A 15,923-nucleotide genomic window follows, 5' to 3' on the forward strand; every position below is an offset into this window, starting at 1 on the left:
CAATATCATTTCAGTACCTCCAATAAATGAATAATCTTATTAACGATAATACAAAGAGAGTTGACTTGTCATGCTATCTGTTTTAATTTTGTAAAATATCTTAAAAAAGCAAACTGAATTATCATTTTGTGTTATTCAAAGTTTATATGAAAATACCAGACAGTTCATTGCAGGATAAACCCATGAAGTTTGTATTATTCATCCATCCATTCACTTCTGCTTATCCTGTTCAGGGTCGCGGGGGGGCTGGAGCCTATCCCAGCTGACATAGGGCGAGAGGCAGAGTACACCTGTACAGGTCACCAGCCTGTTGCGGGGCCAACACAGAGAGACAGACAACCATTCACACTCACATTCATGCTCTCATTCACACCTATGGGCAATTTAGAGTTTCCAATTAACCTAACCCTAGTAAGTGCATGTCTTTGGACTGTGGGAGGAAACCGGAGTAAACCCACGCAGACACAGGGAGAACATGCAAACTCCACACAGAGAGATAGGGAGGGGCCTGGGCCAAGGTGGAATCATCGAATGATTGTTTGAATTTGTATTATTGTGATACAGTTTACAGTGGTGGATGATGTTGAATTGGTGCAGAGCAGGCTGTGGTGTAACCGTCCCTGTTGGGGTAGATGATACTGATTAGTTTCATTCACCAAATTCTACATTAATTGTGCAGAGTGTAAAATCTCACCACTAAATGTTTGTAGATTGTTTTCTTACCCCCCCAATTCAAGTGCATAATCCTACCTGCGATGGCCACTGTAGGACAAACAACTCTGGCTGCCATTCATCTGTAGTGAAAGTGGCTGCTGGTCCGTTGTTTACCTCAGCTGTCAGTATGCCAGGTGTCCATGTCTATTTACTCTGGAGGAGGCTGTAAAACAGGGGTGGCCAACTCCAGGCCTCGAGAGCCGGTGTCCTGCAGGTTTTAGATGTGTCTCTGCTTCAACACACCAGAGTCAAATATAGAAGTCATTAGCAGGAGTCTGGAGAACTTGACTGCATACTGAGGAGGTAATTCAGCCATTTGATTCAGGTGTGTTGGATCAGGGACACATCTAAAACCTGCAGGACACCGGCTCTCGAGGCCTGGAGTTGGCCACCCCTGCTGTAAAACTTTGTGAATGAGTCAGTGAATCCATGAAGCTCACTTCTGTCTGACAGCAGCGATACTGAGGTCGCCTACCGACTTTTCTGTGGGTAAGCGCTGCTGTTTTTGTTATCTGCTGTTAGCTGGCGTTAGTGAAACTTTCTTTGAAGCAGATCTAGTGTTGGTCTCAGACGCTTCGTGAATAAACTTTAATACTATGTGAGAATGCAATCAAGTGATTTTTTTTTCAAAGTGATTTTTTTTTTTTTTTTATGTGGCTGGTCTCTAGCCACATATAAAAAGCACAATTAGGTGAAATGGTGATGTCTATTAGGCCACTGTATTCAAGATGGCAGTGCAAGATGACAGTTTCCGCAAACCAGCGCCAACTCCTATGTGTTTTTAATGGATTAATTCTAGGTTTATGAGAACACAATCATTTATATTTATGAGTACGACATTCTTTTTTTTCTCTTAAATAACATCAAAAAATGGACTTACTGTATCTTTAAACTACCTTTATACTGGTTTGAAGTTGGCTCATGTAACATCAGTTTGTATCTTGTTGAATTCAGTTAGCTAAATCCACTAAGAGCAGTAAAGCCCAAGAGCAGCAGCACAGGTCAGCTGACCACAGCCCAAAAAAAGGGTAGCTATATGAAGATTTTAATGAGTTTTAGCAGCAAATCAACTCTGAGAGTTTTATTTATTTTATTTTAATGCAAATTGTGCCTGCTGGGTCTTGAAACACAAGAATGTCAGCCACATCAGCAAGAAATTTGAAATGTCACATTGAAAAATAGCATGTAGCCAGTCCCAGAAATTATCCATGAGTGACAAATGACAACAGGAATTAGCAAGTGGTAACATCATAAACAGCTACAAAAGTTTCTATAAACCTTAATTACATCTGACTTCCCCTGCCTTGGTTAAATTGTAAAAGTTTTTTTTTTTTTTGTAAAAATCTGCATTATTTCTTTTTGCATTTAACAATCATTTGCTATTAGTATACAGTAATTCCTTTACTTTGGAAAGTGAATTCCGTTTCAGGTGCCCAGCTCAGATGAATGCAGAAATTCAAACAGCTGCATGATTCATTGACTGCAACACTGTGTTTACCCCTTGGGTCTCCCCTACAAAAAATCTATGAAATCATCTAACTAAATAGTTTATGATTTATTAAAATTTCTTTGGTTCCTCCTTTGCAGAGGGAGGCATTTTAGGGGATGCCACTCTGTTGTGTTGCCCTCCTTCTTCCATAGACAAGGTAAATTCCATTACTGATAGGCAACACATGGCTCACTGGCAGCTTGTGTCATGGCAAGACTCATATATATATATATATATAAACACTTAAATATCAGTGTCTGCTTATAGGGCGTGAATGTGTGCGTCACTGGTATTTGAAGTGTGTTTGATGTGTGTAAGCTCCTGTTATTCTCTCTTTGACAGCTAAATCACCCTCCCGCCCCCCCTCCCTTCCTTGTATGTAACCTCAGAAGAAGATTAGTTCATATTTTCCCCCCAACTCTATGGACTGGTCCCTGGTGATGGGGCTGTAGTGTGTTTTATAGATATGCTACAAGTCACCCTGTAAATAGGTCAGCTGTCTGAAGTGTGATGTGTCATGTGCTCTTTTCCAGCTCCGAAATGTCTTCTCTAATGAGCCCTAGTGATTTTGGAGAGGAAAACACCACAGCCCTTTTTCCAATAAAGCCTCTCTCTGCCTCTCTGAGCCTCGCATGACAGAAACAAAAGCTGTTTGTCCTTTTGGGGATTGGTGTGTGTGTGTGTGTGTGTGTGTGTGTGTGTGTGTGTGTGTGTGTGTGTGTGTGTGTGTGTGCGTCTGTCTACTTTATGTGCACGTGTCTGTCTCTGCCATTCTTTCAGTTTGTGTTCTTCTATCATGCTCTCTGTGTTCGCTCAATAAAATCTCTGCTCATGACATGGCTCTTTGAGGTTGACTGGATGTATTGTGTGTATCATTTAAAAAAAAGCAAAATGAAAACATTTAAGCCATTTTGAATTTTGCTGTCCAATATTCTGTCAAAAGTACAATTTTGTGGAGATTTGTGCCTCTATATTACCATAGCAACAAATCATCTGTTCTTATTTGGAGAGTGAGTGGTAAGATGAATTGCAAACTTCTGTAGACAGATTTAGAGCATATTAAATAAAGCCATAGGAAAGCAATCATAAAGGCAGGAGACTGATCTGAGACATGTTTGATATAGTGTGGCTCTGAGAGCATCATAAAGGGTGCATTTACATTCAAGCTGATGGTCTTACAAAGAAAAATAGGCATGGATGGCACTATAATGTAACCATGCCCACCTAGAAAACCTAGAAGCATACAGCATGTATGCAATACCACACTATTCTTAGTGTCATCTGTCAGAATCAAATGTAATTAAAGCCCAGTCCTGATATCACTGTGCTCTCTCTGTTGATGGATAACATATTCTGGGCGCAGGTCCGCCCCCTTTTTTTCACACTCTGTGCCTGCTTACCCTTGTGCCATGGATTCACAGGGCTCCGTTCCCTGTCTTTGCGCCGAATAAGTGCACAAAGGGGCCACAGTATGACTCCTGTCCATTGCTATATCAGAGGCGATACATTTCCCACATTTCTTTGACTCTGCATCTTTTATCTCTGCCTCATATGAACAACAGTATCAGTATTAAAGCATATCCTCATTGTCACGCTTGCTTACGGACACGTGCGTGATAGTGAATGACATTCCTGGGGCCAATGACACTTCCGTATCTGACATGCAGTTGGCCAAGAAACCATGACTACCAGCTTTACAGCTACTTCCCAGAAGTTTCACCACTGACGGCGACTGAGATGATGATAATGATGGGAAATCTGTGTTTTCCTTTTGATAGTTGGTGTTTTCTTTTTTCCGTGGCCTCACATTTTTTGGGAAAGCCTGCTGTATTAATCAGTGACACACATGTGTGCAGGGCTCCCTGGAGCCTTTAGTTCAACAGACTGAGCAAAGAATTTCCAGATTTTATTCTGATTTGCATGGAAATTTAGAAGAAAACAATCTATTACTGTTAACAGATTGTTAGTCAGACCTATCCTTTGTGTAGTCTTCATTTTCACTACAAGACTTTAGAATGCTTGAATGGGCCCTTGGGGTTCTTTCTTTCACTTACATGACACAACTAAAGGTTAAAAATGATGTAGACCTATTAAATTATGAGTCACTAATTTTCAGATAAAGAAGGCATTATTACTCAATTTTGTTTTACTGAATAATAACATTTTAAGCTGGAATAATACTCATTACATATCATTTTACATGTGAGACCAAACAAAGGTTCAAGAATTCTAATTTGGCAGTTACATAAACCCATTAGCCTGAGGTGCTCTGATGCGAGTGTTTCTAATAATCAGCATCAAACCAAAGTGAGTGAAAGCAAAGATGGCTGTGTAGCCTTCTTCTTTTTGATGAGAGGATTTATCATTAGTCAGCACTCTGTCAGGTGCAAGAAACTATTCAACAAGTAAGAAAAAAGCATGTCACAAGCAATGGAACTCTAGGAATGGACCTGAATAGGACTCAGTTCTGCATGATCAACCCATGGAGTTAGAGGAACGTCTTTGAAGTTATGTTCCATCTTTTAAAGATAATAGAACTCTTGCCTCTGACATAATGACCCTTTGGATTTACGGCCAGGGAGAAATGCAGCTATTAAGCACCGCCAATGACATGAGTGGGTGCTAAGCTAGTGAAGAGGCACCCTGTTTTTGGCCTCTGTACAATGTAAAAAACAGAAATGACTACAATTGAGGATACATTGTATGGCATAGCCTTAAGGTCACAAAGGCAGTGAATGTGGACCCCCATATCCTGTGCATTAACATGGAGGGTAGCCGTGGTTCAGTAATCCTTTCATCCAACCATCATGTATTCATCTGAAGTGAAACAAAGACCTTAATTCTGGACGCAGTCTATCATTTTTTATCACAGAGTGCACAAGAGTTTGATGCTCTTAGTTGCAATTGAGTGAACTTGGAACTGACTTTGAAGGCATGGCATGTCGGATTTCACCTCATTGCACCATAAAGTGTGCACATTAAGTTCATTACCTGACACATTAACCTCTAAACTAGGCTGTCTGTCTTTGGCCACACAGACACTTTCATTCCCTCACACGTGTTTGTCCTACACACACACACACACACACACACACACACACACACACACACACACACACACACACACCACACACACACACACACACACACACAAACTGAAAGGCACCAGAGGGGTCAAGGGACAGGATTTGACAGTTAGTGGTGCCGCCACCAAACTCCTTTAACTCTCCACTGAATGATGTGTTCACTGTGTGTTTGTGATTGTATGTTTGCTGGATGGAGAGGAGAGGAGAGGAGAGGAGAGGAGAGGAGAGGAGAGGAGAGGAGAGGAGAGGAGAGGAGAGGAGAGGAGAGGAGAGGAGAGGAGAGGAGAGGAGAGGAGAGGAGATGAGAGGAGGCACTTTCATATGTGTGGGGAATTCACATGTATAAGATTCTGGGAGCTCCCATAGTGTTGCAGTCAATAGAATTTTTGGTTAATCCTCACTGAAACTGGGAGCTCCTTTCATGTTAGGACGCCAAAGTGACCCACCGTGACCTTTTGTCCTCTCTCTTTGAGGCCTCGCTCTAACGATTAGCCCATGCTCACAATGCCGACGCATGGAGAGGCAGAGACCAATGTTCCGAGGACTCCAATACCCCTTCAGGGTCTGGGGAGCTCCACCACCCAAACTGGCACATCCTGAATCAAAACAGGCTACAAGAAGAAGAAAAGAAAAGAGAGTGAGAGGAAAAGCAAGGAAAAGGGGAGAAAAACGTGAATAATAGAGGAAATCCTTGAGACTGGTGATGGAGGGAAAAGAGGAGGAAGGAGGGAGGGGAAGAAAGAATGAGAAACAGAAAAATACCACAGCAGCAGTCAGCATGGCGGATGAAAGCCACTCTTAAGATAAGGTTGGCACAAATATGTTTTTGATCGTGTCGCAGGGTCCAGAGCAAACGTTAGAGAGATTGCCAAGTCACAATCACAGACATGCACAGATGTTTGCAATATTAATGTTCACAAAGCACACGTCCAGGATGGGTGAATTACCTTACATGGTTGTGTCTTTGGCAGAAGACTGCAACAATGTGGGACAGAAAACCAATGCACAGACAGACACACACACACATCCAAAACCCCATTCGCACAAATGATGTAGATAGACAATATCAGCGTCCTGATCGACCAATCAGAGCTCTTTGACCTTTTTGTTCAAAGATTACAAAATCAAGACAAATTGCCCTCAGTGTCTGTGTTTATTTGTTGAGTTTCGTGTGTGACTAGGTACGTGTAAAGCTCACAAAGAGGGAAAGTGTGTGTTTGCGTGTCATTGTGTGGAGGTTAACACACATGCATTCATTATTCATGAATGTGTGTGAATGCTTGCCAAAAACATATCGTTCAAACAAAGGCCATTTCTCTGTGTGTGGGTGTCTGTGTGTGTGTGTACACCTCAAAAACACATACTCGCTGAACTCCTGTCATACCCTTCCAACATATGCTATGAATTTGGCCTGGGTCCCGAGGAGCACTGCCATATGACTGAAAGCCCAGACAGCCCCAAACAATCAAACAATCCAAACGCTGAATTGCACTGAAGCACTGGAGGCTTTCGCACTGTGATATGAGAAGTGTAGAATTCAACCATATAGCCGCAGATTTTTTATGTAAATTAGCCCCCTGGTCCCAAAGCTTTTCATCCTCACAGCTCGAATGCCGTGAGCATATTTCAGACCTTGGTGAAAGAAACCTCAAGTTCTCCCCGGTATCGCTCACATTTTCTCTCTGTACTAAATCTTTCCATGAGGCCTCAGGATGTTTCCAAGTAGTAGTGCACAGGGTTACGTTATTTAACACTTTCAGATGAATAAACAGTGTTCAAACACTGTTTTCTCTTCTTGCCGCTGGTGAGTTGGTGTTAAGAGACACTGACACACACTCAGGGTTGCGCAGTATGCATATGCAGACACATATACAGCACGAAAACTGGAATAAATAGCCACCGCGGCATTCCACCTATTTTCTGAAGTAAGTCCAGATTTCACTGTTGAGATAATTAGATCCAGTTTTATTTCATTTTCAGTAAAATTGCTTTTATAAAATTAAGGAATTTTCTTAAGAGTCTGAACACAAGACACAACACAAGACTAACCGCAAGTGAGATTCCACTCATATAAAGAAAATGAGTAAAAACTGCTGTGCAGCAGCTAGAATTATCTCAGCCCAGTGGCAAAGATTTGTGAACAAAATTGTGGATTGACTTGTTACAGTGTATATTCTGTAGCAGTGAGCTCACATTGGAGGAAACTAACGAGGCAGGTCTCCGAGCATTGTCTCTTTGCACTCCTGGCTGCGATACTTGATACTTGTTTTCAGCAGGAGAAACAATGAAAGTATTTAGTCAGATGTCACGCAGAGTGAGTTTGTCTCTTTCGCAATTCAAACCTTTGTTCATCAGGGCTTTCAATGCATTGCACAGACACACGCGCGCGCGCACACACACACACACACACACACACACACACACACACGGTCACACACAGACACACGCACACACACTGCACCTTCCCTTGGTAGCTGGGTTCTCTGAGTCAGTACTCTGTGTGTTTTCAATTACTCGCCCTCTGATCACCCTCTCCTCCACTGCAGATTCCTCTCCGTCTGTAGCCTCGCTAATGGATATGCAACCATATTATAGTTGGAGAGAGGAATAGCAGGATTAGAGAGGGGCTATATGGTAATAAGGTCTGTCAAAAGCGCTCTCCCTGTCTCTCTTGCTTGCGTAAACACACAAAGGAACTGTTGTTTCCATGTACTGCTGTGAAGCAGGTTCTGATAATGCTGTTGCCTGTACAGCTGCGAGTACCTTACATTACTCTGACATAACACTGAACAGGCATAAAACTTCACATATTCCACACAGATGGATGGAATAATATGAATGGGAATGGGCCTTATATGTTCTCCCCATTCACCATTTATACCTCATTCCATTTTTTTTGACAGCTCATGAATCAGTGTGTTGCTGTCTCACTTGTGTTGGGATGTTTCAGCGTTTCATCTGAGACTTCAAAGATCCTGGCGCACCAAATCTCCTTTAATCTTAAGGAGCCATTGTGTTGATGATATGGTTATGACATTATGCCTTTATGATAAATCTCATCAACGCCAAAGACAGTTAAGGCTGATCCACTGAGCACACACGCTCAACAGCATTACTTAACTCCCTCAGCAGCTTAACAAAGCATGGCCTGTCTCCTCACTTTGCTTGTGTTTTCTAGTCTTAATGAAGGGTTACCGATGCATCAAGGAACCCCTCTCCCATGTGTGTTTGTGTATGTACACACGTAGAGACAAGCATGCGCACAAGTTACGATCTGCATTTCTGTGAATGAATCTGATAAATGTGCTTTGTTCAACTCTTGGATGTTAATCAACGGCTATTATCTGAGTCAGTACAGTTTGTTTGAGAAGGACAAAAAAATGTATAAGTGTTGACTTAGCCACTTAACGCCATTTAGAAAAGTAATCTTCTTAGTCACGTTAAATAGCTCTGTTCACGTATTCAGACAGTTATGAGATGCTAGAAATACACGGGTAGGAAAACATGTTGTTTTCATCGGTCCCTCCGCTGATTCCTGTGAGTGCAACACCCACCCTGGCTGACTCAATTGTATTCTATTGTCCTCCCCCTAATCCTCAAAGACAAAGTTGAGGAGTTGTAATCTAGAGGAACAGCTCATTCCCCCTCATTCACATTGAAGCAGAATGAAACCCCCTTTGATGAATAAGTTGATAAGAAACCTCTATTTATGGTAAGTTATTCAAACGGAGCTTAGATGGTTGGAGGGATGAGTTGTTCTGAAAAGCACGCACTGTACTGGTTGTTTAATTTTCAGGTCTCCTCCTGTTTCCCTCTTTTTTCCCCCCTTTCCTCATGTTTCTTCCTCTATCAGTGATTCAATTCATCTGTCTTCATGATCTCCAACAGCCCCTCTGTCTCCTCTCCATCCACGTCCTCCTCTTATCTAATTCTTGCATGACTACATTGCCAAGCAAGAGGTCCAAAACTGATTTATGCAGTGACCATCACAAGACAGCAACCATTCTTGGTTGTGGCCAGAGAGTTAAAACCACACCATAAAGACAGCATTGTTCCCAGTCCTGAAAACAGCCACAAGTGGGATAAATACTGCTGCCTTTTTTCATTGCCTCCTCAAGGGCTTGCATCTGCATGGGCTTTTGACTGATCTTCTCCAGATCTCATGGAAGACTGAAGTAGCATCTTTATTATGGTGTTGTATTGGTTACCTCCAACATCAAGAGGAGAGCTGGGAGAATCAACTTAAAGACTAAATGCAATGTAAATGTGAGCTCCTATTTGTGAAAGATTGAACATGTGCACTAACAATAAGATTGAGCAAGTTGTCCTAGAAGAAAGTGCCTCCTTCTCTCACCAGTCATCTTGGGAAAGCCTCCTGGCAGCTTCAAGCAAAGAAGACTAACCTTCTGTCTAAATGAATGGAAAGAGAACCATAACTTTACCTTTAGCGATCATTCAGCTATAACCACTGTGTGTGTAGCATCACCAGTCAAATTTGATAAATACATTTTTAAAATATGCTTAAAATTTTTTTGACTTTGCACCAGAAAGCTATTTTCCTGCAGGTTACGTGTCTACTATGCATGCTCAAAATTATATTACATTTATGTTATTATAGATACAGTGTGCCAAAATAAACAGTAACTACGTACAATGTAAATACCAGTGTCTTTACTACAGTAAGGCATAGATGTGAATACCATTGCACAGCTGAGATTCAGGACAGCCTCATCTGTGTGCTTGCATCAATGCAACAACTTGATTGATTAATGTGCTTTGGGATTTGTCTGTGAAATATCAAATGATTGGCTCACTGAGTGATTGATGAAACACCTGACATTTTGGGGGGATTATAGAGGAATTTGAGATTTCTATCCAGAATACTTTGAGTGCCATTTCTCTACAGAATAAAGTCTTTGGTAACACTCTTCTCCTGTGTCTTGCCCTATACTTCTCTTATTTAATCTCTAATAAGCCAGTTTCCTTGAATGGCTAAGAAAAATTTGTTCAGATAATCCCAGAAATCCTACGTTATATTGTAGAACTAGTAGGCTGACATTAAAAATGTTTCTGCACATCATATTTGATGATGAACAGACCTATGATCAATAATAAGAGGAACTAAAAACAGAAAAGCACTACACACTCTGAGTCACTGTGTGTGAGCTCTGCTTTTATGACAGAATGAAAATTGGCAAAAAGATCCATCCAGCTATTCATTATCTTCTGCTTATCCAGAATAGAGTCATAGTGGCAGCAGGCTAAGGAGGATATTCCAGACATTCTTCTCCCCAGAATCACTTTCCAGTTCCTCCAGGGTTATCCCAAGGCATTCCCAGACCTGATGAGATATGTAATCTCTCCTCCTGGTCTGTTGTCCCCAGAAAACCTTCAAAGGGAGGTGCCCAGAAGCCATCCGTCAAATGCCCGAACCACCTCATCTGGCTCCTTTCAACACTAAGGAGTAGCAACTCTACTCTGAGCTCCCTTTGGATATCCAAGCTCCTCATCCTATTGCCAAGGCTGAGCCCTGCTACTCTACAGAAGCAACTCATTTCAGCTGTTTGCATTCATGACCTTATGCGTTTGGTCATTACCCTGATCTCATGACCATAGGTGAGGGTTAGAATGTAGATAGACCTTTAAATTGATCAGTAAATAGATCACCCACATTACTGCTGATGCTACACCAATCTGCTGGTGTACCTCACTCTCCACCTTCCCATCACTCTTGAATAAGATCCCAACCTCTCTCCACCAACCCAGAGGGAGTAACTTACCATTGTCCAGCAGAGAATGGGAATATGATGGCCTCAGATTTTAAAGTGCTGACTCTCATCCTCTGTGTTTCACACTTGACTACAAAATGTGCTAGTGTGTGCTGAAGGTCATGCTTCATTGAAACCAACAGAACCACATCATCTGCAAAAAGCAGGAATTCTATTGTAAATTTCCCAAAATTGACCCCCAAAACACAGGCAGTACAATGGAGTATTGTAATATGTTCTCCTAAATATGTAAATATTATGAAGAGCAAGGCTGTTGTTTTAAAATGAGGCTTGTTTTGTACTAAACAAATTCTGGAGGACATGTGACACTGTTTATTTGCTTTGTCCAATCATCACAAAGCCATGCTGATCACTTATATTAAAGTGTGAAAAGGTTATGTAAGGCATGAAACATTACCAAAAACATTTGCTCCTGTTTGAGATAATCTTCAACAACTGCTGGCCTGTTTGAACAAATAAAAAACAGCTCCAAAAGAAAGTACTGGAAGAACAGGAAAAAATGACTGTCTTGGCTGGAGGATCGTTTTCGTATAACGTACTGCTTATTTCCACAGTACTAATTCCATCAGTGCAATGCAAGCGTGAGCTTCTTTTTGACAGAAAAAATTATTTTCTCTCTTTCATTCATTACAACTTCACTATGCCTTTCTGGATGTGTCATTTTTATTAAGATATAGGTGATAAAACTGAAGATATTTCACAATAAAAGCACTCTGGGGAAGCAAAGCAATTATGTGTACTAACCACGGGAAGGGTTTTAATGTTAAACAGATGAAGGAAGTGTTGAGTTTGTCTTAATAGCAAACCACAGCAACAATCAGAACAAAGGGAGGCTTTTATTAAGTTAAAGCACAAAACAAAATGAAGGCTGTTTCAAAAGGTGTGCCTCTAACACAATAACTTTGTTCTCTTTTTAGCTGACGTACACATAGATGCTGTTTGTATAAGTCTTTGAGTATTTAGAGAGTTTTAAAAGGTTCAGTACTTTTGATAGTAGCTATTTTGTATGGCAAATTTATCAGCCGCTACCTTCCTCCTGGCTGGTTTCCTCGCTACAAAAACAAGCAAGAATTGTACAAAAGATGAGGCTGCACTTACTCATAAAGGCATTCATATTGTTGCATTTGGTCATACACAGGAAATGATGGAGTTGTTGCATGAAAAATTAAAAAAAGAACTTAAAAAAAGAACCCCACCTCCTGCCACATACCTGCCTGATTTGCTACATAAACAGGGGTGAGTGCTAAAGTTAAAAACAAAACTAAAACACTGAGTCAGGAGTAGCCACTTTGTTTTAAGCATGCCTTAACCATTAAATAACAAATATGGCAGTTTCAGTGAAATGACTGTTTCAGTTTAGAGATTGGAGAAGCTTATTTTTCTTTTGCCTCTTGAGAAAGGTGTTCTGGGAAGAGTATGTTTGAAAAATAAAGTCTTGGTATTTCACAATAATGGTTAATATGAACTAAGAATTGTCTTCAGTGTTAAAATGACCATAGATAAGCGTTGTCTGTATGTCTAGCTCTTCAGTTAAGGTTTATATCATATTTTTTACCTGTGATGGGATATTTGTTATTTGTAGAAGGGATGATTGCCTCCTCTGTTTTGGTTCCATCCTGTTGTCTCTGGTGTATTTCTGGAGGTGTGGTCGGATCCGGTCAGGTCTGGTCAGTTCCGGGTTGGGTCAGTTGTGTGGTGTTAATCAGACCTCTTAGAGACTGCAGAGGTCGACAACAGATGCTGGTAGGAGTGATTCACTCAGTCCTGAGTATACCACATGTCTGGAATACAATGACCACTCAGTCCAGACACAATACCCACACATAAACACAGCAAATGTGCCAACTCACTGGCGACACTGGCATAAAACACACTCTGGTATATGATCAAACACACACGCATACACATACATATGCGCAAACAAACAACAGAAGGAAAAACAGAGGGGTTGCCCCGTCATCTAATCATGATTATGACATTCACAGATGCCAGACATGTATTGGTTTCTCTGAATCATCTTTCCAATGCCAACTATGTCATTCTTTCTCTCTTTTTCTATCTGTTGTTCTCTTGTGTTCCTGGAAGCTTATTTGGAATCACAGCCAGACAGCAGTGAATCATGTAGACACGATGCCATAAGATAAATGCCAACCCATAGCTTTTGTTGGGCGAATCATGGTCGTGCTGGAGGTGTGGGAGTGTTGAGTGCTCAGAGGGTGGTTACTGTGATCTCTGCCGACATGGAAAAGACCCTTTTACTGTCACCTTGGGGGCTCTAAGTCATTTCCAACCCCGCTAGGAACATTTCACACATAGGTTAAAAAGAGCATTTAGTCACTCTCACACTAATGCAGGCACACACAATTGCTTACATCTTGCGTCTTAACACCCCTCCCCCCCTCCCCGCCATCCCCTACATGCACGTAGACACACACACACACACACAGACACACACATGCACAAACAGACACATATGGCACACTCACAGAAGACAGCCTAATTATACACAGAAGTTGCTAAGGCCATTTCCAAGAGGATATTTACACTTGTATTTATTTGTCTTTTTTCAAATATTCGATTTATGTCTCAGACTTACTGGAAGCGCATGCTAGAAACTGCCAGGGAAAGCATTTGGGTCCACTTTAAAAATGATATGAGGCCAGACAGACTGGGAGATGAAAGGAGTCACGGTGAAACAAACAAAACACAATGAAATACCATATTACAGATCAGAATGGGAAGGGAATACGGGGGGAAGAAGAGATGAAGAAAAAAAGGAGAGGAAGGAACAATTTGCTGTAAACGTCTGTGGTAGTAAATCGCAACCAAATGGCCGACAGAATGAGTGGTGCAATGGTGAAAGTGCTGAGAGATTTTGTGCTGTGATGGCTGTAAGGATGGATGAGAGGGAGCTGCGTGAGATAATAAACTGTAAAGAGCCTGCCAATCACTTTCCAGGAATTACAGCATTCAACAGTCGACACTGTTAACATGATCCCTGCCAAGGGTGGCTGGCAAGAAGGGACTGTAATTTGATAGCCTTGAATTTAGTACAGTATGTTGAAAGTGTGTGTGTGTGTGTGTGTGTGTGTGTGTGTGTGTGTGTGTGTGTGTGTGTGTGTGTGTGTGTGTGTGTGTGTGCTCACTTTATCCTCAGCTTGCTGTTTAAACCTCTACTGACTGTGTGTACTGGTCTACTGCAGTGAATCGGGTGAGTCCCGTGGGGAAGACTCTCCGTCTGTACTTCACAGCATACACACACACACACACACACCCTTGCACTCAGAGGGGAGGTTCAACAGTGGCTAGAGGAGGGCAAAATCCAGCATCATTTTCTTATTTATGGCCTATAAAATCCCATGTAGTTTGGTGGTTAGCTTTAATGGGTAATGGGTGAAATCCCTCTTTGTCTTCCTCTTTAATCATTTCCACATTAAATAGGGCAACTGTCAAAATAAGATGATGTCATCATGTTTGGTCACCACTTGTTGCCACCGTCCAACACTTAACTTTAAGTGCTTAAAGAGTGTGTGGGTTTTTTTTTAGGAGGAAAAAAGTCAAATCTAGCCTTTTCTAATATGTTTCTTGTATGTACGGTAATGGAGGAAATTGTAATGAATGTTTGCGTCATCCTTTAATGGATGTTTTACAATGCAGGTAGTTTTCAGTGTATGGCTTTAATAATCACTGCCAAACTGAACGAAAGAGCTTGAGTGGTTCTAGCTATGCTACTGTAAAATGAAGACTGACATGCAGAGCCTACAGTAGCCTGTCTGCTGTGGCATTGTGGCCACAGTTCATGTTATTTTTCTCCATCAAACAAGGATGAGAGAGATCCTTGGCTCTATAATGGTAACTTTATGTGGCCAGAATTCCACTGCTTGCAAGTCTACTGCAATGTGATGGGCGACTTTATTCACAGAGACATTCAGGAAATACTCGTGCACAGCTGAATTTAGTTTTCCATCTGCAAATGGGCTTTAGTATGCTAATGCTGCAAGCCCCATAAAAACATCTTAGTGCTCTCTCTCCAGTTCACCATAACCCTATTACATGGATCAAATGTCTAATACGTAGACACATCTACTCCTGATGCATGTGTGGACAGAGCTATTGTGTTATACGATTGCCACAGTCATGCTTTAGTTAGGCAACATTATGTTAAGGTAGCCTTTAAGAACAATATGTATAAGATATGAATTTGTTATAACTATCAATACAAGAATCAGTGTTGGAACTAAGAACACTGAAACAAATTTGATCAAGTGGGTCACTCTGGCTCTACTTTATTTTCTTATTATTTTAATTTTTTCTGGCTAAATTTAGTCTGGGCAGCACAGCGGTGTGGTGGTTAGCACTGCTGCCTCACAGCTAGACGGTCTGAGGTCAAATCCACCTTTGCCCGGGCCTTTCTGTATGGAGTTTGCATGTTGTCCCTGTTTTCTCCGGGTACTCCGGTTTCCTCCCACAGTCCAAAGACATGCAGTTAGTGGGGTCAGGTTAACTGGTGATTCTAAATTGCCCATATGTGTGGATGGTTGTCTGTCTCTCTGTTTTAGGCTGGTGACCTGTACAGGGTGTACTTTACCTCTCGCCCAATGACGGCTGGGATAGGCTCCAGCACCCCTGCAACCCTGAACAGGATAACTGGATATAGATGGAACTCAATCTTTCTTAATTCAACATATAATAAACAAAGATAACATTACAAATAAAATAAGCTCACAAGATAGCAAAAAAATCTGGTAAACAAGTAAAACTGAAGATTATTTTTATTTTATGAACTACCATTTTAAATTCATTAAGTCACCAAAACTGCTTTGCCTTATTTTCTGTTGTTCAAAC

Source organism: Archocentrus centrarchus, chromosome 6 (assembly GCF_007364275.1).
Source record: "Archocentrus centrarchus isolate MPI-CPG fArcCen1 chromosome 6, fArcCen1, whole genome shotgun sequence".
NCBI classification, from domain to species: Eukaryota; Metazoa; Chordata; class Actinopteri; order Cichliformes; family Cichlidae; genus Archocentrus; species Archocentrus centrarchus.